We start from the raw sequence: 14,567 nt of genomic DNA, 5'->3' as shown, positions 1-14,567 counted from the left end.
GTCCATATGTCCGTGTGTTGAGGTCTTTAGTAAACTAATCAGATAAAGGATTTACAGTGAGAACAAAACACTGAAGTGGCTCATAAAATCTCTAAGAATCATAGATGATTGAGCTTTCCTCTACAGAGAAGGAAAATGCAAGGGGGACAACTCTATGAAACCTAAGAGAATTTGGTTTTCCAGTCCTGGTTACTAACTGTGTTGTAACTGTGTTGCTATAGGTAAGCTACCTAAAGTGTATTAGGAAACATAGACATGAATATGGAAGAGACATTCTAAATGCTTAGCAAATATGCCATACAGTAGGCATTCAATACATGTTAACCCCATCTCCTCTGTGTGAGCCACAGCTAAAAGCCCACTTCATCATATTTAAGTATAAATTGATTTTTGAAGCTGTCCTTTGGGAATGGATGCACATTAACTTTGCTTGATTAATTCTGTAAAATGAGACAAGTACTTTGGGCTGCCAATGACTTTCCTAGTTCTAGGAAATTCTGTATGTAAAAGTATATTTAAGAAAGGCATATTACACAACTGAGTCTATGCTTCTTCAAACTGTTTGCCTCCTTAGCTCTCCACCCCAACCCAAGGGACCTACAGTACAGACATGAGATTGGAAGACGGGATGTGACTGCCCTGTCATTCCAATTTGACATAGCACAGACACAGGTCACAGTGGTTTCCTTTCCTTCCAAGTGTGAGACTTTTTCCTCAAGTAATATTCAAGAAAAAAAAATTGGAGGGCAGGATATTGTGATATATATTCATTCATTCAGTATGGTTTAAAATGTTATTATTTCTGATTATAAAAATAATATCCAATCACTCTAGAATATTTGATGAATATAGACTATTATTCCAAAGAATATAATTATCTAAGATCCTACCACACAAATAGGAATTTTCTTGCAAAAGAATTCATTAAGTGCCTACTCTGTACCCATGCTTGGCCAGGCGCTGGGTATCAGTGATAAATGAGGCAAAGTTGTTGCTTTCATGGAGTTTGTTTTAGTGGGAAATAAAGGAAATATGAAAATAAAGACACAAATCAATTATTAATCATGATAAAATCTGTAAAGAGAGTAAATAAGGTGGTGTTTTGCAAAATAGTGGCACATTAGATTCAGTGAAGTGGATAATGTAACTTCTCATTTATTTAATTAAGTGTATTAAGGATTGTAATGCAATAAAGAGTACATGTATAATGGCATAAGTTGGCATGATAATGTAACTTCCGAATGAAATCTGAAGGAGAAAAATGAGGCATACATAAAAAGTTGTAGAAAACCTTCCTGGCAGGAGGAAGATCAGGAAAGAAGCTCGTGGAAGAGAAAGGAGGTCAGAGGGATTAAATGTTGTATTTTAGGGGAGAAACAGTATAAAATAAAATTATGACTTGGGAAATTAACACTTTATTGTATATTCTTCTAATATTCCTTCTATACATAGACATAACATTATCCTGATCATTTTCTCATAATAGTAAGTATTTTCCTAGTGACAACAGGCCTTAGCCAACCCAATGGGGGGGTCCAGAATGAATATTTCCTGTTGTTCCTTGTGGGTCCTAAGTGGCTGGCCCATGTACTCCTGATTTGGTTGGTTACTAGACGTGAAATACATTTAGAAAAGTGAAACGTGGACAAGATAATTCTAGAGTTGAGGAAGACCCTGGAGGAGCTGATAATAGCTAGATGCTCCCTGTTATTTACACTCAAGCATAGTTAAGAGAATCAAATGAAGCACTCTATGAGACAGGGTGTATTGCTAAAACTTTAGACAGGTGTTAGCTAAATAATAAGAAGAAGAACATGACTATTGTACTGAGTTACAATCTGTTATAACCAGAGATGTGTCCATTGGGTTTTTGGTGCCTTAAACAGAACCCTCAAAAATAGTAATTTAAAGCAACAACAATTTCTTTAACTCCAGAGTCCATAGAGTGGCTCAGCTCAATGGTTCTCTTACCCAGGTCAGGTGTGGCTAAGATCTGTTGGACTTGCTTGTACACCTGCCATAGCTGGTGGGTTGACTATGGGTTAGGTGGTCTAAGAGAGCCTTCCTCATATGTCTAGAAGTTGGCAGGATTAAGGAGAGAATGGTAGGGGTGATTGAGCTGTGTGTGTTCTTTTTCACAAGCACACTAGACTCTTTCACATGGCAGTGGTCACAGAGTTCCCGGGTGCAGTGCAGTGTGAGCCCCCATGTGCAAGTGAGCTTCAGGGTGCAAGTGTGTTTCATGACATGCTTGTGTCATGTTTTCTCATCTCCCATTGGCCACAGCAAGTCATGAGGCCAACCTAGATTCAGTGGTGGAGAAACAGCCTTATCTCATAATTAAAGGAGAAAGGAGACCACCAGGGACCATTTTTTTGTGATACATCACCGAAGGATCCATTAAGTACATATACATAGGACTGTTGAAAGTCAGGATTCCAGCTGAAAGTCAGTTTACCACAGATGGTTCCAATGAACAAAGTCTAATAATGAGACAATTTGCAGAAATGGGGGCAGGATTAAGGAAACAAAGGAGTGGTGAAGGATCCAGATAACAGCAGCAGGCAGAAGTCACTATCACTTCTAGGGATGGAAGGACAAGGAGAAAATATGGGGTGAGAAGTGAGAGTGTTGGAGAGGCATCACTTCTGATAGGTGGTGTCCGGCCAGGGAGCACATAGCAAAGAAATACAAGGCACAATGGCACATTCCTGTCATCCCAGGGACTCAGAAGACTGAGGCAGGGGGATTGCAAGTTCAAAGCCAGCCTCAGCAACTTAGTGAGGTCTTAAGGAATTTAGTGAGACCCTGTTTCTAAATAAAGCATAAAAAATCACCCCTGAGTTCAATCTCTGGTACCAAAAGAAAAAAAGAAACACTGTTTTAGCTTGATTTTCTTAGAAGCAGACTCTAATAAAGCAGTCAGGACATCCTTGATGTTTCTGCTTTCCTATCAATTTAATAGGTTCCTTCAGTTCCTTTTAAGAACAGGCCCTGTAAGTTATTTATTTAGGATATTTGCCAATATTGGAATATATAAACTGGTTATCTTATGGCATATACTTTAATATTTTCAACTGTATAAATTAATTGTTTCTGACACCTCTAAACTGTAAAACTTGAGAATTTATTTATTTATCTTGCTTATGAAAGAATAAACATCATTGGAAGAAGGCTCAAAGATACTTTAGCCCTGCATCTTGCACTGATCAATGCATGCCCTCTGTAACTGGGGGCCTGGCACCTGCTTGCCTGTTACATGAGAGCAAAAACTCTCTGCCCAAGTCAGAGTGTCTCCATTGTGCTTAAGGGTGATCTTTTCTTGACTAGTTTATCGTTCTGGATTCTACCATCTACTTAAGAATTGTTATGTTTCTATCAAGATGATTTGGGCTGCAAATAACAAGAATCATTTCTCAGCATAGATTAGACAATAAGGACAATTATTATTTCCCACAAAAAGTCCTGAGGCAAGGTAAGTCTTTAGGTTGATTATTTCAGTAGATCAACAATGTCATCAAGGTTTTCTTTGTTTCTCAACTCTACCATTTCAGGATGGTGACAGCAGTCCCATGAAGCATATCCAGATACAACTACATATAAAAGGAATAAGTGTTTTTTTTTTTTTCTGAAAGGTGCAAAATATTTTCCTAGAAACAGCCCAAGAGACTTTCCATTACATTTCACTGGTCAGAATTAGAACTGTCATGATAGTCTGAGATCAACCTTCTGGGAGAGAAATGGACACAGAGAAGTCAAGTTCATGGACCCCATTTATGTTTCCTCTCTCATTTTTCCTGTATCTCTTCTTAGCATACTACACAGAGATGGGTTTAGGAAAGGAATGTAGGTGTGAATAAATATAGGGGAAGAGTAATCTATTAGGGTCTCTTTCTCCACCTCGAGCATCAAGGGTTGATTCCTCACTTGGAAATATTTGGCACATATTACATGTGGTGTAGTGAATTGAGCCTTGGACACTGAAGTCCAACTGTTCAAACCTGATTTTCAGCTCTACCTTCACTATTTAGATGATGTTAATAAATTACTTACACACTTTGTGCTCTTCTTTTCCTATTTTAAAAGTAGAAATATAATTGTACCTATTTCAAAAAATTGTTCTGAGGTTGCATGCATACATGGGTGCTAAAGTGCTTACAAAAATTCCGGGCACGTTGTAAAGTATTATTAAGTACATCATTATTAAGTAATTGTCTTTTCCTCTATGTGAAATTAATTAGCTTTATAAAGTAACCTTTTCATCTTTTTAATGAAATAAGAGTAATTTCCTTCAGTTTAGTTGTAAGGATTAAAGTAGGTGTATGCAAGTCATGTGCACTAAGTTAATGTTCAGTAAATTTTGTAGGTAGCATTATTCAGTAGGACATCATGAACTTTGAAATCTATTAAAATAAATTCAACTCCCTGATCAGAGTCTTTTTGCAGGTGAGGCCCCTCTTTTCAAGCTTAACAAGTGGAGAAAAATTCTCTGACAAAAAATAAGGAACAAATTACTTTGTTTCATGAAAGTTTTAAGGGTTGAGTGAAATAACTTTATCTATAGTACCTTTCCAGTGGTGCCCAGTAAGGCTTGTCAAATTTGCCAGGTGACTGAGCACATTTACTTGACTTATGTAGGGTTCTGACCAGTTCTCTTTTGCTGAGAACTTGCCTTCACTCAACCACTTTTCTAGAGTCTGTGAAGGATAGTAAGAAGCAGAAAATGTGGCCAGTATGAGCTGCAGAGGTTTATTGCTAACCTGTGACCTGCAGACCAGTCACCCATTAGATAGTCAGTGGCTTTGCAGATGTTCTGAGTGAATGTTCCCAAGGAAGCCCAACCCTATCCAAAAGCACCTTTACACAGATTTTCAAAATTGTTTGTCATACACAGGCTAGTAGAATGGATCACAAAACAAGACCCAACAATATGCTGTCTACAGGAGACGCATTTGATAAGAAAAGATATACATAGGCTGAAGGTGAAAGGTTGGGAAAAATCATATCACTCATATGGACTTCGGAAACAAGCAGGAGTGTCCATACTCATATCAAATAAAATAGATTTCAAGCCAAAGTTAATCAAAAGGGATAAAGAGGGACACTACATACTGCTTAAGGGAACCATACACCAATAAGACATAACAATCATAAATATATATGCCCCAAACAATGGTGCAGCTATGTTCATCAAACAAACTCTTCTCAAGTTCAAGAGTCTAATAGATCACCATACAATAATCATGGGAGACTTCAACAAACCTCTCTCGCCACTGGACAGATCTTCCAAACAAAAGTTGAATAAGGAAACTATAGAACTCAAAAACACAATTAATAACCTAGACTTAATTGACATATATAGAATATACCACCCAACATCAAGCAGTTACACTTTTTTCTCAATAGCACATGGATCCTTCTCAAAAATAGATCATATATTATGTCACAGGGAAACTCTTAGACAATACAAAGGAGTAGAGATAATACCATGCAGCCTATCTGATCATAATGGAATGGAACTGAAAATCAACGATAAAAGAAGGAAGGAAAAAGAATACATCACTTGGAGAATGAACAATAGGTTACTGAATGATCAATGGGTTATAGAAGACATCAAGGAGGAAATTAAAAAATTCTTAGAGATTAATGAAAACACTGACACAACATATCGGAATCTATGGGACACATTGAAAGCAGTTCTAAGAGGAAAATTCATTGCTTGGAGTTCATTCCTTAAAAAAAGAAAAAACCAACAAATAAATGATCTCATACTTCATCTCAAAATCCTAGAAAAAGAAGAGCAAAACAACAGCAAAAGAAGTAGAAGGCAAGAAATAATTAAAATCAGAGCTGAAATTAATGAAATCGAAACAAAAGAAACAATTGAAAAAATTGACAAAACTAAAAGTTGGTTCTTTGAAAAAATAAACAAAATCGACAGACCCTTAGCCATGCTAGCGAAGAGAAGAAGAGAGAGAACTCAAATTACTAGCATATGGGATGAAAAAGGCAATATCACAACAGACACCTCAGATATACAGAAGATAATCAAAAATTATTTTGAATCCTTATACTCCAATAAATTAGAAGATAGTGAAGGCATTGATAAATTTCTTAAGTCATATGATCTGCCCAGATTGAGTCAGGAGGATATAGACAACCTAAACAGACCAATATCAATTGAGGAAATAGAAGAAACCATCAAAAGACTACCAACTAAGAAAAGCCCAGGACCGGATGGGTATACAGCAGAGTTTTACAAAACCTTTAAAGAGGAACTAATACCAATACTTTTCAAGCTACTTCAGGAAATAGAAAAAGAGGGAGAACTTCCAAATTCATTCTACGAGGCCAACATCACCCTGATACCTAAACCAGACAAAGACACTTCAAAGAAAGAAAACTACAGACCAATATCTCTAATGAACCTAGATGCAAAAATCCTCAATAAAATTCTGGCGAATCGGATACAAAAACATATCAAAAAAATTGTGCACCATGATCAAGTAGGATTCATCCCTGGGATGTAAGGCTGTTTCAATATACGGAAATCAATAAATGTTATTCACCACATCAATAGACTTAAAAATAAGAACCATATGATCATCTCGATAGATGCGGAAAAAGCATTCGACAAAGTACAGCATCCCTTTATGTTCAAAACTCTAGAAAAACTAGGGATAACAGGAACATACCTCAATATTGTAAAAGCAATCTATGTTAAGCCTCAGGCTAGCATCATTCTGAATGGAGAAAAACTGAAGGCATTCCCTCTAAAATCTGGAACAAGACAGGGATGCCCTCTCTCACCACTTCTGTTCAACATAGTTCTCGAAACACTGGCCAGAGCAATTAGACAGACGAAAGAAATTAAAGGCATCAAAATAGGAAAAGAAGAACTTAAATTATCACTATTTGCAGATGACATGATTCTATACCTAGCAGACCCAAAAGGGTCTACAAAGAAACTATTAGAGCTAATAAATGAATTCAGCAAAGTGGCAGGATATAAAATCAACACGCATAAATCAAAGGCATTCCTGTATATCAGCGACAAATCCTCTGAAATGGAAATGAGGACAACCACTCCATTCACAATATCTTCAAAAAAAATAAAATACTTGGGAATCAACCTAACAAAAGAGGTGAAAGACTTATACAATGAAAACTACAGAACCCTAAAGAGAGAAATAGAAAAAGATCTTAGAAGATGGAAAAATATACCCTGTTCATGGATAGGCAGAACTAACATCATCAAAATGGCGATATTACCAAAAGTTCTCTATAGGTTTAATGCAATCCCCCCAATCAAAATCCCAACGGCATTTCTTGTAGAAATAGAAAAAGTAATCATGCAATTCATATGGAAAAATAAACGACCCAGAATAGCAAAAACAATGCTAAGCAGGAAGTGTGAATCAGGCGGTATAGTGATGCCAGACTTCAAACTATACTACAGAGCAATAGTAACAAAAACAGCATGGTACTGGTACCACAACAGGGGGGTGGACCAATGGTACAGAATAGAGGACACAGAAACCAATCCACAAAACTACAACTACCTTATATTTGATAAAGGGGCTAAAAGCATGCAATGGAGGAAGGATAGCATCTTCAACAAATGGTGCTGGGAAAACTGGAAATCCATATGCAACAAAATGAAACTGAATCCCTTTCTCTCGCCATGCACAAAAGTGAATTCAAAATGGATCAAGGAGCTTGATATCAAATCAGAGACACGCCGTCTGATAGAAGAAAAAGTCGGCTACGATCTACATACTGTGGGGTCGGGCTCCAAATTCCTCAATAGGACACCCATAGCACAAAAGTTAATAACTAGAATCAACAAATGGGACTTACGCAAACTAAAAAGTTTTTTTCTCAGCAAAAGAAACAATAAGAGAGGTAAATAGAGAGCCTACATCCTGGGAACAAATCTTTACTCCTCACACTTCAGATAGAGCCCTAATATCCAGAGTATACAAAGAACTCAAAAAATTAGACAATAAGAGAACAAACAACCCAATCAACAAATGGGCCAAGGACCTGAACAGACACTTCTCAGAGGAGGACATACAATCAATCAACAAGTACATGAAAAAATGCTCACCATCTCTAGCAGTCAGAGAAATGCAAATCAAAACCACCCTAAGATACCATCTCACTCCAGTTAGATTGGCAGCCATTATGAAGTCAAACAACAACAAGTGCTGGCGAGGATGTGGGGAAAAGGGTACACTTGTACATTGCTGGTGGGACTGCAGATTTTGGTGCAGCCAATTTGGAAAGCAGTATGGAGATTTCTTGGAAAGCTGGGAATGGAGCCACCATTTGACCCAGCTATTCCCCTTCTCGGTCTATTCCCTAAAGACCTAAAAAGAGCATGCTACAGGGACACTGCTACATCGATGTTCATAGCAGCACAATTCACAATAGCAAGACTGTGGAACCAACCTAGATGCCCTTCAATAGACGAATGGATAAAAAAAATGTGGCATTTATACACAATGGAGTATTACTCTGCATTAAAAAATGACAAAATCATAGAATTTGCAGGGAAATGGATGGCATTAGAGCAGATTATGCTAAGTGAAGCTAGCCAATCCCTAAAAAACAAATGCCAAATGTCTTCTTTGATATAAGGAGAGTAACTAAGAACAGAGTAGCGTCGAAGAGCATGAGAAGAAGATTAACATTAAACAGGGATGAGAGGTGGGAGGGAAAGGGAGAGAGAAGGGAAATTGCATGGAAATGGAAGGAGACCCTCAGAGTTATACAAAAGTACATACAAGAGGAAGTGAGGGGAAAGGGAAAAATAATACAAGGGGGACAAATGAATGCCAGTAGAGGGGGCAGAGAGAGAAGAGGGGAGGGGAGGGGAGGGGAGGGGGGATAGTAGAGGATAGGAAAGGCAGCAGAACACAACAGACACTAGTATGGCAATATGTAAATCAATGGATGTATAACTGATGTAATTCTGCAATCTGTATATGGGGTAAAAATGGGAGCTCATAACCCACTTGAATCAAAGTGTGAAATATGATATATCAAGAACTATGTAATGTTTTGAACAGCCAACAATAAAAAATTAAAAAAAAATTGTTTGTCATATGAGTTTAATAGTGAATAGCAAAGATTTTCTTTTATTCCTTTTCATTTATGATGGTTGCCAGAGTTCTCTTGAACCCTACATTGAACAAAAGTTAACCCAGGTTCCACAGTTAGTATTATATGAATACTCCCAAGGCCTCTCATTTCTTGAGACCCTCTTACAGCAAGCATTTTGAGAAGATCTGGACAGGTCCTAGCCCTAGACTGTGGCTTCCTATCTCTTTGCTCCTGACATAGGGCCATGTGCATTTCTTCTTTCTCTTCAACTCATCCTCAAAGAAAAAACAAACTGCATAAAGATCGTCTCCTCTTCCTCAAGCCAGTAACTGAACATGGTAAGACGGGAGAGTGGCAGAGCCAGAAAAAGAAGCCGCCTTGACTCTGCCAAGCACTTTTCTGTGCTGCCAATTCCAACTCTTTGTATGCAGACAGTCTGTGCAGCTCCAAGGAGGACCCGCTTCAAGCACCACATCTGCCCGGGGCTCTTTCCCAGTATAGTTTACTGCTCTGCATTCCTCCCCTGATGGTGTCACTTTCTGATCCCTCTCCCAGCCCTCAGCGACAGCTTCCTGTCAATTGATTCTCCCCCACAAGTCTTTTTTTGACAAACTCAGAGATGCAACAGCTGGTCACCCTTCAAGACTTTCACGTCTCTGCTGCCACGTACACAGATTTCTTTCTTCTTTATTGATTTTTTTCCCATTTCTCATCTTTTGCTTTGTAGGGATCAACTAACAGTTTACACTGTCTTGTATTGCTCAGTTCTCTCTATTTGAAATCCCTACCTTGTGGCAACTTCTGCACATATGGGCTTTCCAATTATAAAATGATAAGAAACAATGAGAGCTACTAATGTGTCTCTGTACACATTCTGCCTCACCATTCAAAAAGTATTTGCACAAGCAATCATATCACAACCTCTCTCTGGGGTGAGCACCTGATGCAGGAATTTATTTTTAAACGTTTTTCTGAATGATTGTGTAGATTCAAAGTAATAATTTTAAAGGTCTAATTAATTTTACAAAAGTGCATCCATATTTCTACCATGGAATTTGTAAAAAGGAATATTATTACCCCTGAACCCCCCTGGACCAGCTTTCCTTCTCAGTGCTCTCCTCCTCCCCTTGGGTTTCTAATATAGCTTATGTTTAACAAATATTTTTTGGATGAATAAGTGAGCGAATGTGTAACTTCTACATATCAGTTATCTATGGCTCCATTGGTCTGCAAGGCAATCCCAGTGAACTATAACCCAAGGAATAAAACAATCCTGTGTATCACTAGTGGACAGTGATATAACTGAAAGCCATCAGATTTTATGAAGCCAATAAAAAGCAGAGACAAAAGGAGCAATGTGCCTGGCGTCCCTCCATTGCTCATGGGAATGGAAGCTCTTGTTCAAAGAGATGCACAGGAGATTGCAGTAAGAGCATCCCTGAAATCTGGATTTCAATATTCCTATGACTGAAGAGTAATATTGTCTGAACAGTATTTCTAGGATAGCACAAATTCATGTCTTATAGAATGCTTGGTAATAAAATAATATATAAATATAATAAAATAATAGAAATAAAAAGTAAGTCCAAATATGATTTGTGCTTATAAATCTACATTTATAAAAATAAATAAAATGAAATTAAAACAAAACATTGCAACATATTTAATGTTGATAAATTATATTAGGTATTTTCATATTCATATTTCTTGGGGAAATTTAGGGAGAATAAGTTTCTCAAAATCCTCATGCAGAATTCTAATCAAAAGAGCCCTAACAATACAAGTGCCCCTCCCTCCATCCTGTCACCCAAAGACCCTTCCCACTCATAAAATTATTATCACAAACCTTATAATGAACAGACAAAAAAACTGCACTAAGTTGGGGAATAAAGACTAAGAATTGATCATTCAAAGAAACTGTTAAGAATTTCTGATAAATTTATGCTTTTAGGAGAAGTTGGAAGGAAGAAAAAGATTTGACTCTAGAGGATTAACAATGGGGCTAGGATGTGAATAAGAGGAAGGCCTAGGAGTTCATAGCACATATTTTGAAATAAATTCCCACTGTTTTAATGACCTGAATGCAGTACAAAATATAACAAGTAGTAAATGGGACCATGGTGACTTCATTAAGATCTATTAAAGATATATTTGGCTAGGGCATTTCAGAAGTTCCTGGCTCCTACCTCCCTGGCACTATCATAACAGAACCCTGGTCCACAAGGTCTTGGGTAGGGTAGGGTAGGGAATATGGTATAAGAGGAACTATGTCTATGCTCTAAAACTCCCAATCAAATCCATTGAAGGGGATGAGAACATTGAGGGCTAATTAGAAACCATCACAGAATGTACATAATCAGAACACCCTGTGTTGGGAAAGATTAGTCTAGATCATGAGGACAAATAAAATGCCACAATGAAAAACAAGTTGGAAGATGATTCTCCATGGTTCTTGTTAAAAGTTCCAGGATAGGTTCTGGCATTAATTGTGCATTCTTTGTAATGTTAGTTGCTAAAGTGGCATATGGCTGTTTTGTTAAAGCCGCATAGACACATGTCTGCTCAAATAAATTAATGTTCCCATCTCAACTGGATGTTTTGGCAGGAATAATGCACTTGCCAGCCAATATGTAGACTGACCCACAGAATGCCCCCAATGAAGGGTCAAAAGTGAGACATTGTATATTTTGCTGGTAAGCAGTTAGAGGCAGTCTGTTTCCCTTTAAATATTTTCATATCTGTTGAGCTTTACCTAATATCCTATACAATACACTTGTGTTAGAATTTGAAAAAGCAGAGACAAGCTGGGAAATGGTACACAGACTGTGAAGGTGGACAAGAAGTGTTTTTAAAGAGATCTGGATGTCCTAACCGGCGTCTATCTCATTCCTTTTAAAAATAGAGACTCACTCTAAAGGTGAGTCACTGATGCACATAGTACACACATAAATGTGTATGTGTATCACCATCTGTTTACTGGAAAGTTTGTAAAATTTAGGGGTTTATATGAGTGGAAAACAAACGAATGATATTTTGTGCAAAGACTTTTTAACCCATTTAACCCTACTCCAAATCTTTTCAGACTTTATTGCCAGACTAAATGATTTCCTGTGTCCCCTACTCTATTACCCATAGAACTGTGTAGGTACACCGCAGTGACTCTGTTTTCAGTGTCATTTATTCAACTACACTACCAGGAATTACCCTCACTCCATTTACACAGGAAACACTATGTAACTAAAACGAATCACATTTACAAGGTAGAGTTGTGTGAACAGAGATACATAATTATATTTTAGGAAAAGTGAAAATTTATTTTCAAACTTCAGTGATTATAGTTCTCTGAAGGGGAACAAAATATAGCCAAGTGGGCTTTCTAATCATTCAAGCCCTGAGTTCAAATTCTCACACCTTTTCTTACCAGTTGTGTCATTTTGGTTTGTCGCTTTACCCTGAGTCAGCTTCCTTTTTGGTAAAAGGATAGTAAGTATCATGATTCAATAGAATATGCGAACAACTCTCAAATGCCTTGTGCTTAATAATAATTCAAAGACAAGTTAGAAGACCTGGTAGTGAGTGCAGCACCATGTGAACCTGGCTAGACAGGATTCTTGCCTATGTGAATCAAATTATCCATGCTGTGTGCATGTTGAATGTGCCTTGGTGAGTTCCACCTTCGTGTATACCTACAAAGCTCCAATTTATAAACACAAATAATTGAAGGGAAGGCCAGTGCAGCAGAGGAGGGGAAGGGAGGGAGGGAGGAGTTACTGGGGACTTAAGTGGAGGTAATTATATTCCATGCATGTGTAATTACCTCAGAAAGAATCCCACTGTTATGTACAGCTATAATACACTAGTAAAACCTTAACAAGAATTTGATTCTCCTCAAACTTGGTTAATATGCACATTGTGGATTTTGAACAAGGGCATGAGGGAGCTATTCATACACAGTTACATTCTTATGAAGGCTTTTTGCAGGAATTATTTTAGAGGTACCTAATTGTGGTAACACTTTTCTAGATACTATCGAGTTCAGAAAACTGATTGGCCAAGAATCTACCCTCAGATTATCTGAAATTCAATTTTACCAAAATTTCAAATTCCATATCTTATTAATCATTTTTATATCAACAAGGATATCACTTCCCAGTAAGTATAGATCCACCTCTTGAAACTTGTTTTTGTTTTGTTTTAGTATTACAGAATAAGACATTATTTTTATGTCTCCATTTCAGTTCTTTCTTCTCTTTCAATTTCTATCACCTCATGAATTACGTGTACTTTCCTGTCTTCCATGAAATAAAACAAATCTTGGTCATAGTTCTTGACTATTAATAGTAATGTGGTTCTATCGTGTATTATGTATTCAGTACTATTAGCATTATTTTCTTGTGCATAACTGTTTTGGGACTGGGCATTTGTATATAGGAATTTTAAAAGTCTTAGGTGTTATATTGGTACTAAAATAAACTTTTGTACCTCAGCAACGATTTAGACTGAAAGATGAGGCTCATGAGAAACTTGAGGTTCTAGGGATAGCACTTCAGAAATTTGGAAACTGCAGTGACTGAGTAAACAATGTTTCTATCCAAGTGTATTGTGCTCCATTTTAGTGGAGCTAAATAGAAAATTAACTTAAGAGAGGAAACATTTGGACTTGAATTCTTTTGAACTTTAATTAAAATGCCAATTTAATTTTTTGGAATTTCCTTTTACTCTGGGAATTTAATGATTGACTTAGAGTGTCCAAACAGAGAACTTTTTGTATTGTAGGCAATGCATTAGCTTAAGTATATTTCTGCTGTCATTTGGGCACATGATGTAACCTGTGATGTGCTGTATTGGACAATGTGCCTCTGCATAATTTGAAATGGGTGTCAGAACAAAGGATGAACTTCCAGTCCAGGCACTTTGTGGTCTTTAGTCAGTTTAATTGATAAACTCCACGGATCCATGTCCCTGATCCTCTTCTCAGTTGGAAGACTTCTAGGTGGGCCATAGAGATCAATGAGGAGAAAAGTTCACATAGACTATCATGAGAAAATGCCCTCTACAGAAAACCGTAATGGCCTCCTTCTTCTGGATATAATATCTGAATTATACAACCCCCTGTTCTTGGTGTGAGGACTACTCAGGAGTATTTTTGTCTTGTTAAGCTGAAGAACTTCTACTTTAGGAAGGCCACATACTGGAAGTTGACTGGGAACTCATTGTTAAGATCAATGAATTGAAAAAATAAAATTATTTAATTATAGGAAAAAGATATTTTTCTTTCCTTTTTATCTCCAGTCATGAAATAGATATCCCTTCTTTCTTAGAAGAACTAGAAAGCACCTTTGTTACCTGTCCCCCACTGCCACTCATATTCAGATCTAAATAATTTTCACTGCCACTCACTCTCAGGTCTAAATAATTTTCTTCATTATGGCTTTATCTAAGATGACAGGCACTTTGCT

This window comes from Marmota flaviventris, chromosome 10 (genome assembly GCF_047511675.1).
Source record: "Marmota flaviventris isolate mMarFla1 chromosome 10, mMarFla1.hap1, whole genome shotgun sequence".
NCBI classification, from domain to species: domain Eukaryota; kingdom Metazoa; phylum Chordata; class Mammalia; order Rodentia; family Sciuridae; genus Marmota; species Marmota flaviventris.
The sequence above is the reverse complement of the archived record's forward strand: the minus strand, read 5'-3'. Positions refer to the sequence as shown.